The 19,373-nt window shown below is 40.5% G+C and overlaps 1 long non-coding RNA gene across 9 annotated transcripts in view; it reads left to right on the top strand.

The window, feature by feature from the left end:
- LOC114018314 overlaps window positions 1-18,112 on the top strand; it is an 84,656-nt gene extending 66,544 nt beyond the window's left edge. For 4 of the 9 annotated variants that reach the window (XR_006292688.1, XR_006292687.1, XR_006292690.1 and 1 more), the window contains one exon: window positions 11,925-18,112. This is a non-coding gene — a long non-coding RNA (uncharacterized LOC114018314). The remainder of the gene's footprint in view (window positions 1-11,924) is intronic. The other 5 variants (XR_003563705.3, XR_003563703.3, XR_006292691.1 and 2 more) reach the window with 3 other exon arrangements.
- Window positions 18,113-19,373: the final 1,261 nt, after the last annotated feature.

Raw genomic sequence — 19,373 nt, 5'->3', positions numbered from 1 at the left:
TTATTCTTAGATCACATAGGGAGATAGTCTGGAGTTGGGTGGGGGTGGGGTGGGGTGTTCCTTTAAAAGAAAAATGAGAGTCTCATATTCACTGTTCCCTAGACAGTGAAGAGGGTTTTTTTCAGATGACGGATCCACCTGAGCATGCAAATCAACAAAGGGCCATAGAGCACATCTTCAGAACAGAGACCATTCATGCTCAGTTGGCTGTCAGTCAGCATTTTATGATAGCTGAACATTCCACATCTTTGGCTAGAGATAGGCTAGAATTTGAACAATCCAAACAGGAGGAGTTCAAAACTTTTGTCGGGATCTGCATTTGAATTTTGTAAATGGTACCTATCTTAAGATTTCAACGCTACAAAATTTCCATGGGTAACGAGAGCTTTCACTGAATCCTCTCCCCACCCCCCTTTTTGTGACCAGCTCCCATATTTTAGATATTCCCAATTTCAGCGCTGCCTAACAGTCTCTTGGATGCCTACATTTATGCCCATCTGTTATAATGGCAGTGCGCCCAGTTTGAAGTAGTTTGCTCCATTTCTCTAAGACAGATACTAAGCTAAGGCTGGTTTGAATGGACAGATAACACTGCAGTGCCAATTTGCTACAGGAAGGTCCTCTCGGAGACAGCTCTGCCATATTGGTTCCATGTTTCTTTTTCGTGAAATTATATTTGCTGACATGTATTCAAACCTGCCCTCATAAAAAGTTCTCCAGGATGTTACCCTTTACTGTAATTCCACCTACCAGCGAAACAGATAGTATCAAAGCCAGAAATGAGGAAAAACAGCAAGATCTTAATATGTCAGACACTTCAGACTATATGGTGTCGAGACCATATCCACATGCACTGTGCAGATAATCTGATAAAACCAGGAAGGACTAATCTGATGCTATCAAGACTCAGTGGCCCCAATCTTGTCCATCAACTGGATGATCAGGCCCCAGCCTCCCCGCCCTGCCACTAATTGTTCTAAACAGCTCTGCTACAAGTGGGCAGCACAGACTTGTGAGGCTTCAACATATGTGGAAGCCAGCAAGAGTAGGGGGCTGAGAGAGCAGTTGCAGGAAGGGTAAAAAAGAGGAGAGAAGAAGAAAGAGGAAGAAAAGTGAATGGTGTTGAATGAGGTAGTATCTGCTTGAACTTCCCTTGCCCCTCATCTCTTGTTTTGCTAAGCAGCAATGAGAGTTTATGACTCCCACCAATACATTTACTGAACAATAAATAATATTTGGCACTTCCATGGTACCACAGGTTCTCAAACATTTGACATGCATTAGTGACTACATTTCCTAACCTTGCCAAGAAAGGAAAAAGTAAAAAGCAAAGGCTACAAGGACATCTGTTCTCTCCTGTAAATACACAGCAATGAAATATACTCCTTTTCTCCCCAAATATTTGTGGGAGGGGTGGAGGGGGAACACTGCCACTGGGAACATGGGATAATGGAGAAGTGATAACTCCGCTGCATGCCCAGTGGATAGAAATAGGAAGTGACAACACTGCTGCATGACATGTCTATATTTCAGAGCTTGTTTTACACTTGATATTTCCCCCCCAGCTTTCATTTAAAAAAGAAATTAGGGTGAAATCCTGGTCTCATTGCAGTAAGTGGCAAGTCATCCATGGATTTCAGTGAGGCCAGTATCTCACCTTAAATCACTTTCTTGATAGTTTTCTTAATATACCTGTAAATCTAAGTCTAAAAAATCATTTAGCCCAGGTTTGGAAATGTTTTCCCCATCCCTCCTCACCCCACAGTTTCAACAGAACACAACATACCATTGAACACAGCACTTTTCAGCCATAGATCTCCAAGTGTTTTGTTAAACAAATAACTGTTAACCCCACTTTATCAAAAAGGAAACTGAGGTACAATCAGGGAGCATGATCTGTCCAGAAGCTCTGAGGCAGAGCTGGCAATAGAATTTGAGTCTTCAGAGACACAGTCTAGTGCTCTAACCTTTAGGTACACGACCTATTAGTTATCAGCTTTAATTAAAGTAAAAAAGTTTTTGAATTATATTAAATGAAAGCAGAAAAGTTATGTCTCCTTTCTGGTCCATCCCCAAACCCCTTAGGTCATTTTCCACAACAGAAATAAAAGCTTTCTTGGTCGTGTCTTTTGTCCTAAACAGCAGCGGTTAGCTGCTTGTGGCTAATTAGTTACTCAAGTGTAATAATCCTCCAGTGTGACAGAAACTGTTTAGATGGAGTTCTCTGCAAGTAGTGTACTCTTGGAAAAGATGCCATAAATCAGCAGGGTTATGGAACTCTTTAAACAAAGCAAATCTGCTGTGGGAACCCATTACAGATTTAACCATGTAATATTTATGTACCTAGCTGACTTGTGCTTTTAACTTAACACTTTTCAGCCAGGGTTTTTTAGCACCTGGATCACATTAACCAAGAATGAAAGTCACCCAGTATGCAGAGTCAGCATAAAGCCTCGACACAAGGCCTTCAATATAGGGTTTGCATAGGACTTAAGTGGTATACACAGGCCTTGCACTGGCCCTCTGTACAGAGGTGAATTTTACCTAAAGCTGTGAACAAGAAAGATACAAAAAAGTATCAGTTTCACTTGTTTACCTATACAAAATGCTAAATCCATGGAGTACAGAATCCCCACTTATTACTATCCATGAAGACACGTAGGTATACAAGAGATGCAGACAATCAAGGAAAGTTCTTATTCTGAAGAGGGTTTTATGCAAAAGCAAGACAACAGAAATCTACAAACATATTAGACAATGGTTGTGGACACTGAAGACAAAGTCTCATCTAACAGTGACTATCAAGTCTGGATGCCCAACCTGAGACACCTTTAAAGGGTCTGATTTTTTGAGAGGGCTGAACACTCATTCTCTGAAAACCAGGCTCCTTCAGTGAGTCACAAGTTAGGCACCCAAACTCATTGCTGAATATGTAAACTATAGGCCCAGGTGTCCAGGCATATTTTATTAGCCTTCTGTAGGTCACAGCGGTGTACCATCTGGTCCTTAAGTTACCAAGTGGAAGAGAATCCATTAAGGGGTTAAAAGCTTATATGCACGTTTTACTTACACACACACACAATTTAACTCTCTCTCTTCACTAACGTTCTACCCCCATTTAACCTAACAGCCACAGGGGGTTCTTTTTAAATGACACTTTGCAGACAAAATCTGTAACTTCACCTCTTTGTGCCTTTGGTTTATCTTTCTACCCTGTCTTGTCTATTTAGGGGCAGAGGCAGTCCCTCACTAGGTGTTTGTACAGTGCCTAGCACAACAGGGCCCTGATCTCTGTTTGGGCTGCTCTGCACTATCATGATACAAATAATGAAAATTAAGCTTGTCTCTCCACCATGGTCTCTCACACCTCCTTTGCCAATCCTCTGAGAAATGGAATGTGGGTCATTAAACCAGCTCCCAGTCAAGTTTCCTAAATGGGATGTTAGTCAGGATTTAAGCTATCACTGCAGTGGCTGGCCTGCAAGGTAAAGCATCACTGCTGCTGGGCTGGAGAAGCAGCTGGGGAGCATTTAAGCTAAGATTTAAAAGGACAAGGACAAGGCTTGTGACCTGCTCTATGGACCCAAATTCAGTTTCTCAGGACTTTAGGCAAGTGGGAGAGAAGAAAGCAAAAAGGAAAGAACTAGAGGTGCTGGGAGGAGCGAGGAATCATAGAATATCAGGGTTGGAAGGGACCTCAGGAGGTCATCTAGTCCAACCCTCTGCTCAAAGCAGGATCAATACCCAACTAAATCATCCCAGCCAGGGCTTTGTCAAGCCTGATCTTAAAAACTTCTAAGGAAGGAGATTCCATCACCTCCCTAGGTAACGCATTCCAGTGTTTCACCACCCTCCTAGTGCAAGTTTTTCCTTCTATCCAACCTAATCCTCCCCCACTGCAACTTGAGACCATTACTCCTCGTTCAGTCATCTGCTACCACTGAGAACAGTCTAGAACCATCCTCTTTCAGGTAGTTGAAAGCAGCTATCAAATCCCCCCTCATTCTTCTCTTCCTCAGACTAAACAATCCCAGTTGCCTCAGCCTCTCCTCATAAGTCATGTGTTCCAGTCCCCTAATCATTTTTGTTGCCCTCCGCTGGACGTTTTCCAATTTTTCCACATCCTTCTTGTAGTGTGGGGCCCAAAACTGGACGCAGTACTCCAGATGAGGCCTCACCAATGTCAAATAGAGGGGAATGATCACGTCCCTCAGTCTGCTGGCAATGCCGCTACTTACACATCCCTAAATGCCATTGGCCTTCTTGGCAACAAGGGCACACTGTTGACTCATATCCAGCTTCTTGTCCACTGTAACCCCTAGGTCCTTTTCTGCAGAACTGCTGTCTAGCCATTCGGTCCCTAGTCTGTAGCGGTGCATGGGATTCTTCCGTCCTAAGTGCAGGACTCTGCACTTGTCCTTGTTGAACCTCATCAGATTTCTTTTGGCCCAATCCCCTAATTTCTCTAGGTCCCTCTGTATCCTATCCCTACCCTCCAGTGTATCTACCTCTCCTCCCAGTTTAGTGTCATCTGCAAACTTGCTGAGGTTGCAATCCACACCATCCTCCAGATGATTTATGAAGATATTGAACAAAACCGGCCCGAGGACCGACCCTTGGGGCACTCCACTTGATACCGGCTGCCAACTAGACATGGAGCCATTGATCACTACCCGTTGAGCCCGACAATCTAGCCAGCTTTCCATCCACCTTATCGTCCATTCATCCAGCCCATACTTCTTTAACTTACTGGCAAGAATACTGTGGGAGACCATGTCAAAAGCTTTGCTAAAGTCAAGGAACAACACGTTCACTGCTTTCCCCTCATTCACAGAGCCAGTTATCTCGTCATAGAAGGCAATTAGATTAGTCAGGCATGACTTGTCCTTGGTAAATCCATGCTGACTGTTCCTGATCATTTTCCTCTCCTCTAAGTGCTTCAGAATTGATTCCTTGAGGACCTGCTTCATGATTTTTCCAGGGAATGAGGTGAGGCTGTCTGGCCTGTAGTTTCCAGGATCCTCCTCCTTCCCTTTTTTAAAAGATGGGCACTACATTAGCCTTTTTCCAGTTGTCCGGGACCTCCCCCGATCACCATGCGTTTTCAAAGATAACGGCCAATGGCTCTGCAATCACATCCGCCAACTCCTTTAGCACTCTCGGATGCAGCGCATCCGGCTCCATGGACTTGTGCTCGCCCAGCTTTTCTAAATAGTCCCGAACCAGGAACTGAAGGATAAAGAAAAGGAGACTTTATATAAAACAAAAACAAACAAACCAAAAAGAACCCACCACACAACAACCAACCAAAAAAACACCTCACCCCTCTTCCCAACTCTCCAATTACCCCACTCAGCACACGTTGTACTTCAACAATCACTTCCACCTGGCATTTTCCTATTGGAAAAAAAAATAAAGTAGGGGTCCTGTTTAGTCTTGTCAATAGAAAGCAAGAGTCGACAGTGCTTATTGCTCCGCAAAGGGCAGCCGCGCTCACTGGTTACGGGAAGCAGGACACTAGGTAGGCAGAGAGGACAAAGCCTTAGATTATAAAGATTACTATCTTGCATAAAAGTTGAGAAGGGGTTTGTATCCTTTGATCTACTATTTTACCCTTCTATGGGTAACTAATTTTCTTTAGTCACAGATACATTGCACAATATATACCTGCTCATGCACATAAAAATGTATTTTAAAGGAGTAAAAGGAGACTAACAATAAGCCACTGTACTAACAGGTTTCTGGTCCACTTCAGATGGTTGAAGCTACTGGAGCAAGTGCCAAAGTAGAGTGGCCCTGGCTATATTAAACATGTACATTTTGGGTCTGTTCCTCTGAGCTGTTGAGCATGCAATTTATGTCAAGCTCAGCAGAACTGAGCCCATAATTAGCATATTTGTTTTGAATGGGTGTAGCTGGGTGCTCAGAACTTTTGAAAATTTGGCAGTTTATTTAGGAGATTAGCTTTGGGTCATTAACCCCTCCACCCCAAATTCTTGTCCATGTGTAAATAATTTCTGTAAATACTCAGATGTTATGCAATGCGTGAGGTGGTCCTCATGACTGCAAGTGGTGAAAGGTGATGGTCCTTGAGTCTCTGTCCATGGGACACCTTATGGATAGATTGGAGTCCTTGTCACATAGTATCTGCATTCCAGAAGCAGTGGTAAAAGTCTGAGATGTGACACTGAAAAACTGAGATCTACTGAGAGAACCTCTACTGCAAAAATTCTCTTCTTGTTTTGTCTCCTCTGAGCAAGTCTAGGACAACACAGCAACATTTTCCTCCCAAGTGGGCAATCTCACATTAGTAGCAACTTTATCATTAATCATCAGCTCTATTTTGTGCATTCTGTACTAGCCTCAATACTAGATTGTGTGATGTACTCCTTGCTTAGAATTAAACTGTGGATCGAGAAACTATTGCCATATTTGAAGGTAGCAGGCAGGGACTTCAGCAGCAGTGGCTGGGGTTGATCTGCCAGTAGAAAACTTCTGGAGGCACTGGAGCAGCAATTGCTATAATTTTGAAAAGGGCACAACATGAGTTCTCTCCACTGCAGGCCACTGTGGAGTGTATAGTGGCATTGGTGGTGCTAACTCTCTCCCCCCATGCTTCAAATCAGGGAATACGGACTACTCCCTGTGCAGAAATGCAATAGGAACAGGGCTGGATTTCACCTGTATACTTATGGAGCCAGAGTATGACCCTTGATTTCTTGGTAAGTTTCATGAAAATTGAAAAATTTTCTTTGGAAAATGCAGATACTTAAATGATAAATATATGCTCCTGTAGCATTAAAGTCGTTTCTGTTCCAAGAGAAATTGCCTGTCCTGCAGGACGAGTTCTACAGAGTCCCTCGCTCCCTGCAGGATAGGTGAGATTTTAAGGCTATGGGTCTGCAGAAATAAACACCTGCCTAAAAATACATGAAAGGATTATTCTTGATTGTCAAAATGCTACTTAATGGCCTGATCCAGTTACTACTTGTCTCAGTGCACAGCCAGTGATTCATGGAAATTCTACCACCCTCCCAAACTCTAGAGACACAGGAGTTCGTTCTACTAGGCTCCAACAGAAGAAAGCTCTCCTTTCCTGGGATTGTAGGAGCACCACTCCTTTCCCAAGAAGATCATTTTTGACATTGGTCTAGAAATGGGGTTGTTGAGAAAGCTCTTAGGGGAACCCAGTGCATCTTTGTAGGAAGGCTGAGCATCTTAATACTTGGTGTGTAGGGAATGGGTTACCCTCCAGTTGCCTGAACATCAGCAGCAGATTAAAATACAAGAGTTGAAAGTGGGCTAAACTTATTAAGCTTCTCAACAGTTGTTGTTGGTCAGCTGAACTGTTCAGCTGATGTCTTCTTAGCCATCAGTAAGTCATCTATAGTCATTATGTCTGAGAACAATGGACATACTAGCAAGTCAAGATGACAATATTGTTAATGCCAAGGATGCTGTTTGTACTTGAGAACAACAAATTTCCATCTTCAAAGAATGCTAGAAGTCTTAACTCTAGGCCAGATCCTCCCTTGTGATGAGCATTAGAGTGGTGATTGAGGTGAAGAGAACCTAGGGAGCTTCTCTGTATCCCCAAACCAGTATGCCATACAATTGCATTAGAGGAGTCCTACTAACATTCAAGACAGGAGCCTTTGTACTGCAACCCACAGCACTTCACAATCCCAAGTGGGGGGGAAGGGGGCATGATGTATCAGCTGTGGATGTGATAGTGTTCAGTTGTCTAGTGTGTACGCAGAGGTTGGCACAGTCACTAGCTCTCATTTTCAGAGCAGCAGTAAGGTGAACTGAGCATTCCCACCAATCCCTTTCAACCTCAGTTCCACCTAACTAGTCCTGTTGGTGCTGGTGGGCAGTCCAACAGTAAATGCTGAGCCAGTGCCACTTCATCTCCCTTACATGGCCACATCTCAAGGGTAGAATTTCACCCCATATACTCATAGGATTAGTTCATCCACCATTGAAATGCTCAGCCTCTGATGTTGAAGATTGGTTATGCAGCTAGTTAATAGTAACAGTGATATCTTTAGGACAGGAAGTGAAGTAGAATGCTACAACCAGTTGACGCTACCTAGGATATTATGTGAGAAATATTGTAATAATTATGCCTGAAACTTGTTCAGTACACAGAGCTTTCAAAAAAAATAAGGGTGTTAAAGCACTATGGTATATTCCCTGCCAAAATGATAAGGTTATCACTGATCTATTGCCCTGCAGACTTTAAAGTCGCAATTCTGAGTGGAGTGCCATTTGTGCCTTGAGCTCATTTCCATCTTAAACATATGCTTAGTATTGAATGCCTTATTTAAGACCCTAGACAATGTTCAATGTCATGTTTCCTAGAAGAATAAAATTCCTTGTGCCTACTCTAGATACAACTTGCAAGTTATCAGCATATAAAGTATGTCTGTACACAATAACGCTATTTAGGGTTTATATAGTATTTTAATGTCTGAATAGTGCTTTGAACAAATTCATCTTTGTGAGGCAGGTAACTCTTATCCATCTTTTAGACAAGGGAAATAGACACTGGGAGGATAAAAACACTCAACTTGGTTGAAAGTAACTGAGTGGCAGAGTTAGGATTATTAGAATTTTGTAGTTCCAAGGGTTCAATTCTACAGTGAATCAGAAAGAAAAGGGGAACAAGTTTAAATCGTATTGTTACTTCACCAGACTCTGAAGGGTGATGGGAGCACGCATATACATCTGAACCGTTATATGTCATCTTTGCTTTAAAATAGGATCTCTAGAGGAAACGCTAAAAACGTCCTTCTCTCTCTAATTAGCAATTCATTTTGATCTTACACGATGAATAACCTGAAATATAGCCATTATAGTCATGCAGCACTGCCATCAGCAAAAAACACACGTAATGTGCAAAATGGATTAAAATAGCTCCTAGATGACAAAACCAATTTCAGGGTTCTATTATGTTAGGCGCTGTACAAACCCATTTAAGCAGGGACAGTTTCTTGTAAAGAGATTTTGAAAACAAGGCAGATCAAGGGCCGCAGAAACAAAGTAATATGTCCACTTTACAGTTAGGGAACCGAGGTACAGAGATTAAGCTCAAGAGGACATGGAAAATCTGTTAGAAGCAGGAATTGAATACACGTCTCCCAATCCAGTACCTAGACCAGAAAGTCATCCTCTCTTCTAAAATCTGTTCATGCTGGAGAATGCAGGCAATTATCCTGCTCCCTCTTGATCCAAGGAAACAAATGTCTAGTTGAGCTTTATATAAAGCCCCAATCCTGCACTAGGTACTGTATAGATGCAGGATTGGGTTTGCAGTCTAAAATTCAATTGCTACAGAGACTTCAAAGTTAATACCTTATTGTTCATATAAAATTATCCATACTTTGCACTAACTACCATAAAGGTTGCTTTGCAAACATTTATGAAGGGAACCTCACAATACCATTCCTGTCAGGAGGGGAAATATTATATTCCCATTTTACAGATGAGTGCACTCAAAAACAAAACAACTCTTAGCACCTAAGACACTGAATGCACTTATGCACTTTCAGACTTCAACAACAATTACTTATATAGTGCCTTTCATCCACAGATCTTAAAATGATTTACAAAAGCAGACAAGTATTTTAATCTCTTTTACAGATGGGGAAAAGGAGACAAAGGCCTGAAGAGAGCAGAACCAGCAATAGAAAGAGCTCTGATCTCCTAACTCCCCGCCCAGTACGCTATTTATTGGGCAACACTGCCTCACATGTACTTAAACATTTGCTTGTGAACAACTACAGCTGGCAGGTGCACCAGATATTTTATGAGTGCAGCCTTAAAATTATTGGCTTCAGTGACTTGCATGCAAAAAATTAAATAATGTGGCAGAGTTGGGACTAGAGAGCACAGATCTCCAAACTCATCATTCTGGTCTTTAACCACTAGACTATGTTCTATGTCAGATAAGGAAACTATGTCTGTCTGAGGCAATCAAAACAGGAGAGATGGTAAGAAATGGTCTTCAAAAGGTGATAGTGAGTAGAGAGAATTGCTAGCTGAACTACTTATGCTTTAGCTTGAGCCTATCATGTTGCTTCTAATTTTCACCTCATCTTTGTTTTAGTTCCACTTGACACGTTTTGGGCCTGGGCCACACAGATCTCTATGCCAGACTGTTCGCAATTCCGAGTGTTTTGCCTTGCCTAGAAAGTTAGAGTGCTGAAATATTTGCTAGAATAAATAGAGGTTAAGTGTGAAGTAAGTAGGTGAGCTTTGCTTCACGGATATTGATATAAAAAGCAGTTGCCATACTATTTTGAGTGATCTAAAGAACAGATGTTTGTATGTGATTTATGAACACAAATGTGTACATCTTCCATAAATAGCAATATGTTCCAGTAACAAACTGAATAGAGAATTCTAGCCCAAGAGGGCTGGGCAACTGCAGGCAGTATTTGAAATTGTCCATTAATTCTTGGTTTTAAATGAAAAATAGACTATAAATCCAATCCTGTAATCCCTTCACATTTGAGTGGTTCCTCTGATTTCAAAATAGGACTATTCATGTAAGTATGGCATAATCAGACCTGATAATACAGATGTCTTTTTAAGATAATTAAATGTAATTAAACCAATAAATAATGACATTCAATATACAGTAAATGCACTTTGGAAACATTACATTAATATGACCTAGTTTGTATTTTAGTCATTATCAGAATTTTAGCAAATTTCCAAAGCTAAAAATTTTATGGCTAAGTATTCACCGAAAGCTTCTAGTTCTCTGAATAATTTCTGTAAGAGTAATCAAATATTTGATTAAGCAAATAGGTCATCACCACTGCTCACACTTGCACTGGTCCTAAACTATTGTGGTTAAACAGCATCCCATTTCTCAGAAAGATTGTGTTGCAGACATGTAATATTAGCTGATGTGTTTAATTTTAACAGCACAGTTAATTTTTGGACAGCAAGTTTACTCAAAAACCATCTTCAGTAGCCATCAGTGAAATCTTCTGGACTGAGGGAAGCTATGTATTTATTCAGCAATTTGCCATGTAGGTCACAAAGTTTTTAAAAGATTTCTATAGCTGCTATTTTATTTCAAAGCAGGTTTTCTAACATGCCAACATTTATTCTTTAAATTTCATGGGCAGTTGCATTACACCAGGAATAAATTTGGTACACAGTATAGTTTCCGTTTATACACACATTATATATACATACATACATACACACACACATATATACACACCATATCACTAGAAAAAAATGGCTCCATAAGTGGCAGAATTTACACAAAGCAATCTATTATGATTCGTATTGAATATAACATTTTCCCTTTCTGTGTTAGACTGGTAAGTGGTATTGCTCTGACATGTTACACAGCTGCTACTCTTTTCCCCAGAGGTGGCTGCATTTCATGGTGGGTGAAAGGATTCCCTAGAACATCCTTTTGCTCCAGTACTACACAAGGATATTAAAATATTTTCATAAACTTTAAGGCCAGATGGGACCATTATGAGGATCTAATTTGATCTCCTGCGTACACCAGCCATCTAATGCCACCCAGTAACTCCCACATTGAGTCCAGATTTAGGAATTGATTCTGCACTCCCAACACACCCCAAACTTCTATCCACTTCAATTAGGGTTTGTAAAAATATTGTGAGATCAGATAATACTGCTTCGCAGTTTAGGTTCTGTTGTTGTCTTTTACCCATGTGTTGCAGAAGTGAATGCTTCCTCCCTACCCCCCCTTTCTGCTACAGAAGGACTTCCTTTCTTGCAGTGTCCATAAATTTTTACTTTTAACACTAAGTTTCATTTCAATAAGTTACTTGCGTTGGACAGCCAGCCAAGAAATAAAATAAAGCTTCTGTTGACAATGGTCAAGTGGATTTAACTCATTCTTTGTGTGTGTTACTTTATTTCAGGTCCAGTGTCAATACAATATGAAGATGTGGCATTTGAGAGGGTTTTATATATATAATTTTATATATTTAAAAATGGAGAAACAACATGAACAATGGAACAGAAGAACAGGTAAACTGGTTTTAAAAGGGAATAAAAAGGAGCCAATAATTATGCCTCACTCTACTTGCAAATCATGCTCAGGACCTCATATAGTGTGAACTGGCCTAGCTCTATTGATACCAATAGAGCTATGCCAATTTATACTAGCGGAGGATCTGTCTTAATACCATTTTTAGATACTGCCACTGGAATTCACACTTTCGTGTCAAAATTGAAAAAGAGTTTGAAAATGCACTCTCTTTCTTCCTTCTCCAAGTGTATAACTGAAGGCTTGCTGACTGTGGGAGATTAATGAAAGTAGCCAAAAACTGTGCACAAGTGATAGTTTGTGACACGTGCAGAACAATGTGTTTTTGCCCCTTGCTTCTAGACAAATGAATATTTATATGCAAGGCATAATTTTCCCTGTAGTAACAATTTAACAACATCAAGGAGATGCTATTAACTGTTAAATGTTGTCAGTGCAAGTTAAAGATGCTGTAAGCCACTCAAAGCCTTTACCACTGAGCTACATTAACATAATCTTTCAATCAGTGCAGAAGCTGCATAGAATTTTTTTTTAAATGTATCCCTAAAAAGCTATGCTAGGAGTGCAATTCTTAGAACCTGTATGTACTTGCAAGAAATCCCCAATTCCAGACTATTTGTATAACCAGGTGCTTGTCTTACAATCTCACTGCATGTAAAGGCAGCAAGATAGATTCAAAAGGATGTTCAATGCAGTCAACATGGATCCAGACTTATTTGGCATCTATCATGTATTCCGCAATCGGTGGGTGGGTGTGTGGAGGCGGAAAAAGGAAGGTGAGGGACAAAGAAGAGGGCAGGGAAGAGTTTCAAATGAAAGCTGCAGTCACTATTTCCAAATAGGGAAAGGAAGCCTAATTAACTATACCATATAGGGAAACTGTAAACATGAGTGGTAGTGAACAGTGAAATCTAGTTGCTGATATTAGCCAATATTATGCAGTTAAACATTCTTCTTTGATACCAGATAAAAAAGTCAAGATGTGGACTCCTGTTAATTAGGAGTTGAGATGCAGCTTCCTCAGCAGCAAAGTAATGGTTTGTGCAACACACACCCCCCATATCTTCAATTTAGGTCAGCCATCAAGAGGAGGAAAAAAGGACTGGAGACTGAAGATGAGATGCTCTATTTCACACAGTTGCCCTCTGGAAGGACTGGCAAAGGCAGTCACTTAAATTAAGTGCAGGTCATCAGACAAGATATATAATCTATTCCTGAAACAGACAATCTCAACAGCCCAAATCCCTATGGCCTTTACAGCGACACAATGAACTACTTCCTCATGTACCTCTGTCAATTCACGTTAGGTTCCTACTTTTTTAAAAGTGATATTTCATGTACATTATGACCCTATTGCTCATAGCAAGGAAAGTGCTTTGGTTTATTTATGACCTACTAACCTTAAATTAAAAAAAAGCATACAAGTAATCTGAATGTTCTCATAAGCCTGGAGATTTGAAATAAAACTTAAAATAAATCTGGCATTTGTAGTACAGCCAGCTAAGCTATATTTGCCCAGTTGGGAATTTTTTTTTTTTAAATGAAAACCAGATGACAAGAGGAAAGCATTATTACCCTACATAAACTGCAGGTTTGGGGCATCGGGACTGCAGCTCATGAGTGCCTGGATTTCTCATGAGCCTCTGCTTCCATCAGCGTAGAGTTAAATAAAGCAACACTGTGGTTTTACATCTATCTCCAGTCTAGAAGACTAGAATGAAAAGCCAGCTGTAGTTTTTGAGATAGAATTTAACCCAGCCACAGAACCTAACCTTGGAAATAGAGAGGTTGGTTATCAGCCAGGCAACATTTTGTGTGTGTGTGTGTGTGTGTGTGTGTGTGTGTGTGTGTGTGTGTGTGTGTGTGAGAGAGAGAGAGAGAGAGAGAGTGTGGGGGGGGGGGGGAAGTGACAGAAAAGGAGAAGTCGTACTAAAAGAAATGGAGAATAAAAAGCAAACATCCTCCCTCTTCTATGCTAAAATGTGAGTGACCCTAAACTGCTCATTTAGCTGGGACAACATTGACCACACGCAGATCAGAACAAAGGCCTGTCGAATCCAAGAGCCTGATTCTCCACTCACTCATGATGATGTAAATCAGGAGTAACTTCACTGAAGCCAATGGAGTTGCACTGGAATAAAACCAGTGTGAGTGAGCAGATAATCAAGCCACAAGACTGTGGTCTGCTATATGTGGATACATCACAAGTTCTTGGCTGTATTGGCAAAACAAGTTTACTCTGCATTTACTTTGAATTCTGAAGCTTTCACAATTGCAAGTGATTCATTTCCCAGGCCAAAAAAAAAAGAAAAAAAGAAAAAGGAGCCTCCTGTCTACAACACACACTGTAGCCCGCAGAAGAAAGAGGACTCCAGTTTATGCTACTACAGTCATGCTGATGTGCACCAGTATGATTTTCTGTTCGATAAAGGACAGCAAATAATTTATCTTAGTTTACTATTACATGTTTAAAAAGTGGGGCAATCAATTCCAGTATATGCAGGTCTCATAAATATAAAGGGAAGGGGGTTAAGAAGCTCTGATACAGTACTATAAAATCCTCTTACCTGTAAAGGGTTAAGAAGCTCGGGTAAACTGGCTGGCACCTGACCAAGAAATGACCAATGTGGGGACAAGATACTTTTAAATCTGGGGTGGGTGGGGGGTGGTGGAGAGAGAGAAAGGCTGTGTGTCTGTGGGATACCTTTGCCGGGAACAGACCAAGGATGCAAGCCCTCCAACTCCTGTAAAGTTAGTAAGTAATCTAGCTAGAAAATGCATTAGATTTTTCTTTTGTTTTTGGCTTGTGAAATTCACTGTGCTGGAGGGCATGTGTAGTTCTGTTTTTGTGGTTTTTTTGTAACTTAAGGTTTTGCTTAGAGGGATTCTCTATGTTTTGAATTGGATTACCCTGTAAAGTATTTACCACCCTGATTTTACAGAGGTGATTCTTTTACCTTTTCTTTAAATAAAATTCTTCTTTTAAGAACCTGATTGCTTTTTCATTGTTCTTAAGATCCAAGGGTTTGGGTCTGTGTTCACCTATACAAATTGGTGAGGATATTATCAAGCCTTTCCCAGGAAAGGGGATGTAGGGCTTGGGGGAATATTTTGGGGGAATAGGACTCCAACGGGTCCTTTCCCTGTTCTTTGTCTAAATCACTTGGTGGTGGCAGCATACTGTTCAAGGACAAGGCGGAATTTGTGCCTTGGGAAAAAGTTTTTAACCTAAGCTGGTAAAAATAAACTTAGGGGGTCTTTCATGTGGGTCCCCACATCTGTACCCTAGAGTTCAGAGTGGGGAGGGAACCTGACATGGTGCTAGCAGTGGGATCATTTTTGAACCAAAAGCACAGCAGGATTTTTAAAAGGACAATTTTTTCTCTCTGCTTGAAAAACAGGGAGAGTTTTTTAAAGCTGATTAGAGCTGCAGGTTCTGTCCCTTTGCCTGGAGACAGAGCAGCCGCATAACAAAAGTATCACACAGACAGACAAAGCCTTCCCCAGGCCCCCAGATTTGAAAGTATCTTGTCCCCCCATTGGTCATTTCATGGTCAGGTTCCAGCCAGGTTACCCGAGCTTCTTAACCCTTTACAGGTAAGAGGATTTTATAGTACTGTATCAGAGCTTCTTAACCCCTTCCCTTTACATTTATGGCAGCAGGGCAAATCAGTTAAAAGAAATAGCTATGACTTAAAGTCCTTGTCACGGAGCCTTATTTATCATACTAAAGGAAATAGCACAGAGTCATGATATGTGATGTCTTTTAGCTTTGGGGTTCCATTTATGTGAATATTAGCAAGTTGAACAAGAGATGCTTGAAGTGAAAATAGGTTATGCATTGATATGCCAAATATACCACACCAACCCCACTTGGAAACAAGATTTCAGATGCAGCACTTAATGAAAACCAACAAGTCATCGGTTTCATGATAACTAGTTCTGCTGCACAGTAAGATAAAAACTCTCTAGTTGAGCTTGAACCTTTCAAGGGATTTCTCTTCTGCAGACCAATTCTGCTTGCCAGTGCAGATAGTAAGCAAGGTAGATGAGTATGAATCAGAGGACAAAGTGAGACTTGTCTTTCCACTTCCCAACCCTTCCAATTAATGGCCAAAGACGACAAATCTTTGTTGCGTTACACATGAATTGCAATACTACGTACGCTTCCTTTTCTCTAAAAGCCAGTTTTGATAGAAGAGAAAGTCTAAATGAACTGGCAAAGTTTAGAAGAAAGGCAAACAACTTCCATTATTGCTGGAGCCTTATCAGAATGAGCACTTCACGAAGCGTGATAATCAAATCCTTGATATGGACAAGACACTTCAAACAAACAAAAACAAAAAAAGCCTACCACACACACATCCCATTGCACTCCAAGAAGGAATCTCTAGGTTAGAATGAGCCAGATAAGTTCACCTCTTACTTTCATAACAGGGGGAGCAAACTGAAATTTACATTTAAAGAAAGTCTAACACTGCATCAGATTGCAATCTGATTACCTCTAAACTAGTATAATGGGATTTCAGTTGACTTCTTAGGTTAGGCAGATGTGTGTGGTGGATATGTATGTAGAAGGGCTTTCTAAATTAGATTAATTGTATGGGTTGTATAGAAGCATTTGAAGAAACAGGATGCTCCTTTTAGAGCAGACAATTATTTAATATAATGCTACTGGCATATACGGTGATTTACAAAGAGAATGAAGTAGTTCTACCTCCCCATCTTCCCCTAGAAGCTTATTGAGAAACAAAAGCTGCTTAAAACAGTCAATACCCAACAACCTTAAACAGATTCAGGTTTGATTGAATTTACCCAGCAGAAGAGACTTTATTGGGACTGGGCAATCTATTAGTGACGTTGCTGGTTCATTTTGCTTTTACCCAGTTGTGTCGAGGTATGGGATTGCACACTCTGATTAACGTGAGTCAAACCATGGAGCTAAACAACACTAGATATTTCAGTCTAGATTTCCAAACTAGATAAATAAAGCTTTTAAATAAATGAAACAGACCTTTTCTTTTCATAGGATCAAAGCCTGGAGTGTTGCCAGTTCCTTGCTGTAGGACTGTAATAGAATGGGCCAAGGAGGGTGGGTGATGGTGCTAAGGGAACAATGACAAACTGAATAATCTGTATGATTAAAACCACTGTGTCAGTTATGATTCCCCCTCCCCTTTCAGATTTTTAAGGATGCTGTCAAGTCCGTGGAGTTCTGTTTTTAGTGGTTGCTTCAGTGAACATTCAACGCTGTCGGTGAGTTTGGAATTAAAGGGAAAACCATCGACCGTTGATTGTACCCTCCAGCTAACCATCATCCTCCTTGCTTCATGCTTTCAGGCCTTTCACTGAAGACAGCTGCCAAACCAGCACACAAGGTATCTCTTACCCCTACCCCATCCTCTTTGCAAAGCTTTACTAAAAAGGTCACAATCAACATTCATTGCTGTCGGTGGGTTTAACTATGTGGACAAGCTCACTGAACAATGAATGCAACTGTGGCCCCACTTTTTGCGATCACAGTCAAGAGGAATATCAGCTCTGAAAGCAGCATTGAAAGTCTTTCATATATGAAACTTTTCTGATCAAAAGACGAATATCTTCAGGATTTTTTGTTTTAAGCTGGTTTGACTTAGATGGTTGAGACAACAATCACTCCTCCCTGGAGTTGATTACAACATAAAGGGAGATCATTCTGCCATTAATATCTCTTACTTACTACAGATATGAACAAAAACTCTGGTATAGAAAAAGCCTCCCTGTATGCATGCCTGAGGACACTGAGCACAGGAAAGATGGTTGAAAACACTTCTAAAATAATAAATAATAATAATAAATAATAATAATAATAATCAAATTTATGCACTGCAACATTGCACATGCAAAGAGATGACAGCTGTGTGTGTCCTTGGCACAACAAGACAAACCCACCCCAAAATTTCTTGCAAATGGGAGCGTTAGTTAAAGAACGGCGATAATATTCCTTAATTTGGTGTAATACAATTCATTGTTATGTGAAGTTTATTTAAACACCTAATAAACATTAAAATACAAATCTTATTGGATTTGCCTCTTTGTACTGTTTTGAGATAAGCTGGAAAGAAATTACTTGTATGGCTGGTAACAAAGTTCTGCTCATTGTTTCAATTGTTGGATAGAGTGGTGAGTGGTCATGCTGCATTCCCTGCTGCCGGGTGTAAGTGGAAAAAAAATAAAAAGGGAAAATTGAAGCACACCACCACTTCCCCATCCCCACCCATGCTTCACCTACAAATCTCAGACACCAACCTAAATTTCTAACACCAGCTGAATGGGTACTGAAACATCATGCAATTCTCTAAGCCAATTTCATCCATTAGCTTCAGTTTCTAGTATGTTGGTGAGTTTTTGCATAGCCATTACTCCCAAAAGGAGAAGAATGACAAATCATTGCTTTTGTCTCTCCCTTGTGACATGCATTCCCACTGACAATGTCTGCTTTTTATTATGCATATAAATAGAAGCTTCAAACACATTTCACCTAAGATTTCCTTCTTAGCTCAAACAAACAGGTAAATATTAGGGTATCTGGCCCTCATCCTGCTCATATACAAGTAGTGTATTATACAGTACCATGCTAATGAAATGGCATTTTCTTCTGTAACTTGATCATGATGGGGTGACTGAATCTAACTTTTTTTTTTTATTATTCTTTACAACAGAGATCTGATATGGATCCAATGGGAGATCAATGCACATAGAATGCATAGAGCACCAGTTCTCTAAACAGATACCTGAAATTCTAAGGCCATGTCCTCCTAGAAACTTATGGATTTTTAGTTAACTTTGGTGCTGTGTGGTACCCTTAGTATGAAGATACATTTTGCTTTGTTCTAGTTACTGCAATAAAGAGGGGATAGCTCCAGGTGCACTGTTGTTGGAGACACTGCAAGGTTCTAGACTGCATTCATTGGGTCCTTTGTTCCATCACTTTTCCTAAGGTTCTTTTCCTCCCAGCCCAGGATATTTTAAGTGGTACTCACCCACATCCTCTCTCTGTGTTCCCTCTTCTTTTCTGGCATGGTGCCCCAGATGACTATAGAAGTTCTTACTCTAAGTACCCCAAAGGTATATTTAAAAAAGGGAGCATTTTCTCTGGAGATCACAAAAGCTACATCTTATAATTGAAAGTAGTAACTTTCAGATCAAGGTGCAGCTAATATCTCCTGGCATCAGTGTGAATTCGGATTTATTTAAACACGATTTATAATATGCTATATCCTGTTGTCCTCAGGGAGCCTCTTAAATATTAGATAGATAGCTATGGTGTGCTATGAGTTTA

Source organism: Chelonia mydas, chromosome 8, assembly GCF_015237465.2.
Source record: "Chelonia mydas isolate rCheMyd1 chromosome 8, rCheMyd1.pri.v2, whole genome shotgun sequence".
Taxonomy (NCBI): domain Eukaryota; kingdom Metazoa; phylum Chordata; order Testudines; family Cheloniidae; genus Chelonia; species Chelonia mydas.
The sequence above is the reverse complement of the archived record's forward strand: the minus strand, read 5'-3'. Positions and strand labels throughout refer to the sequence as shown.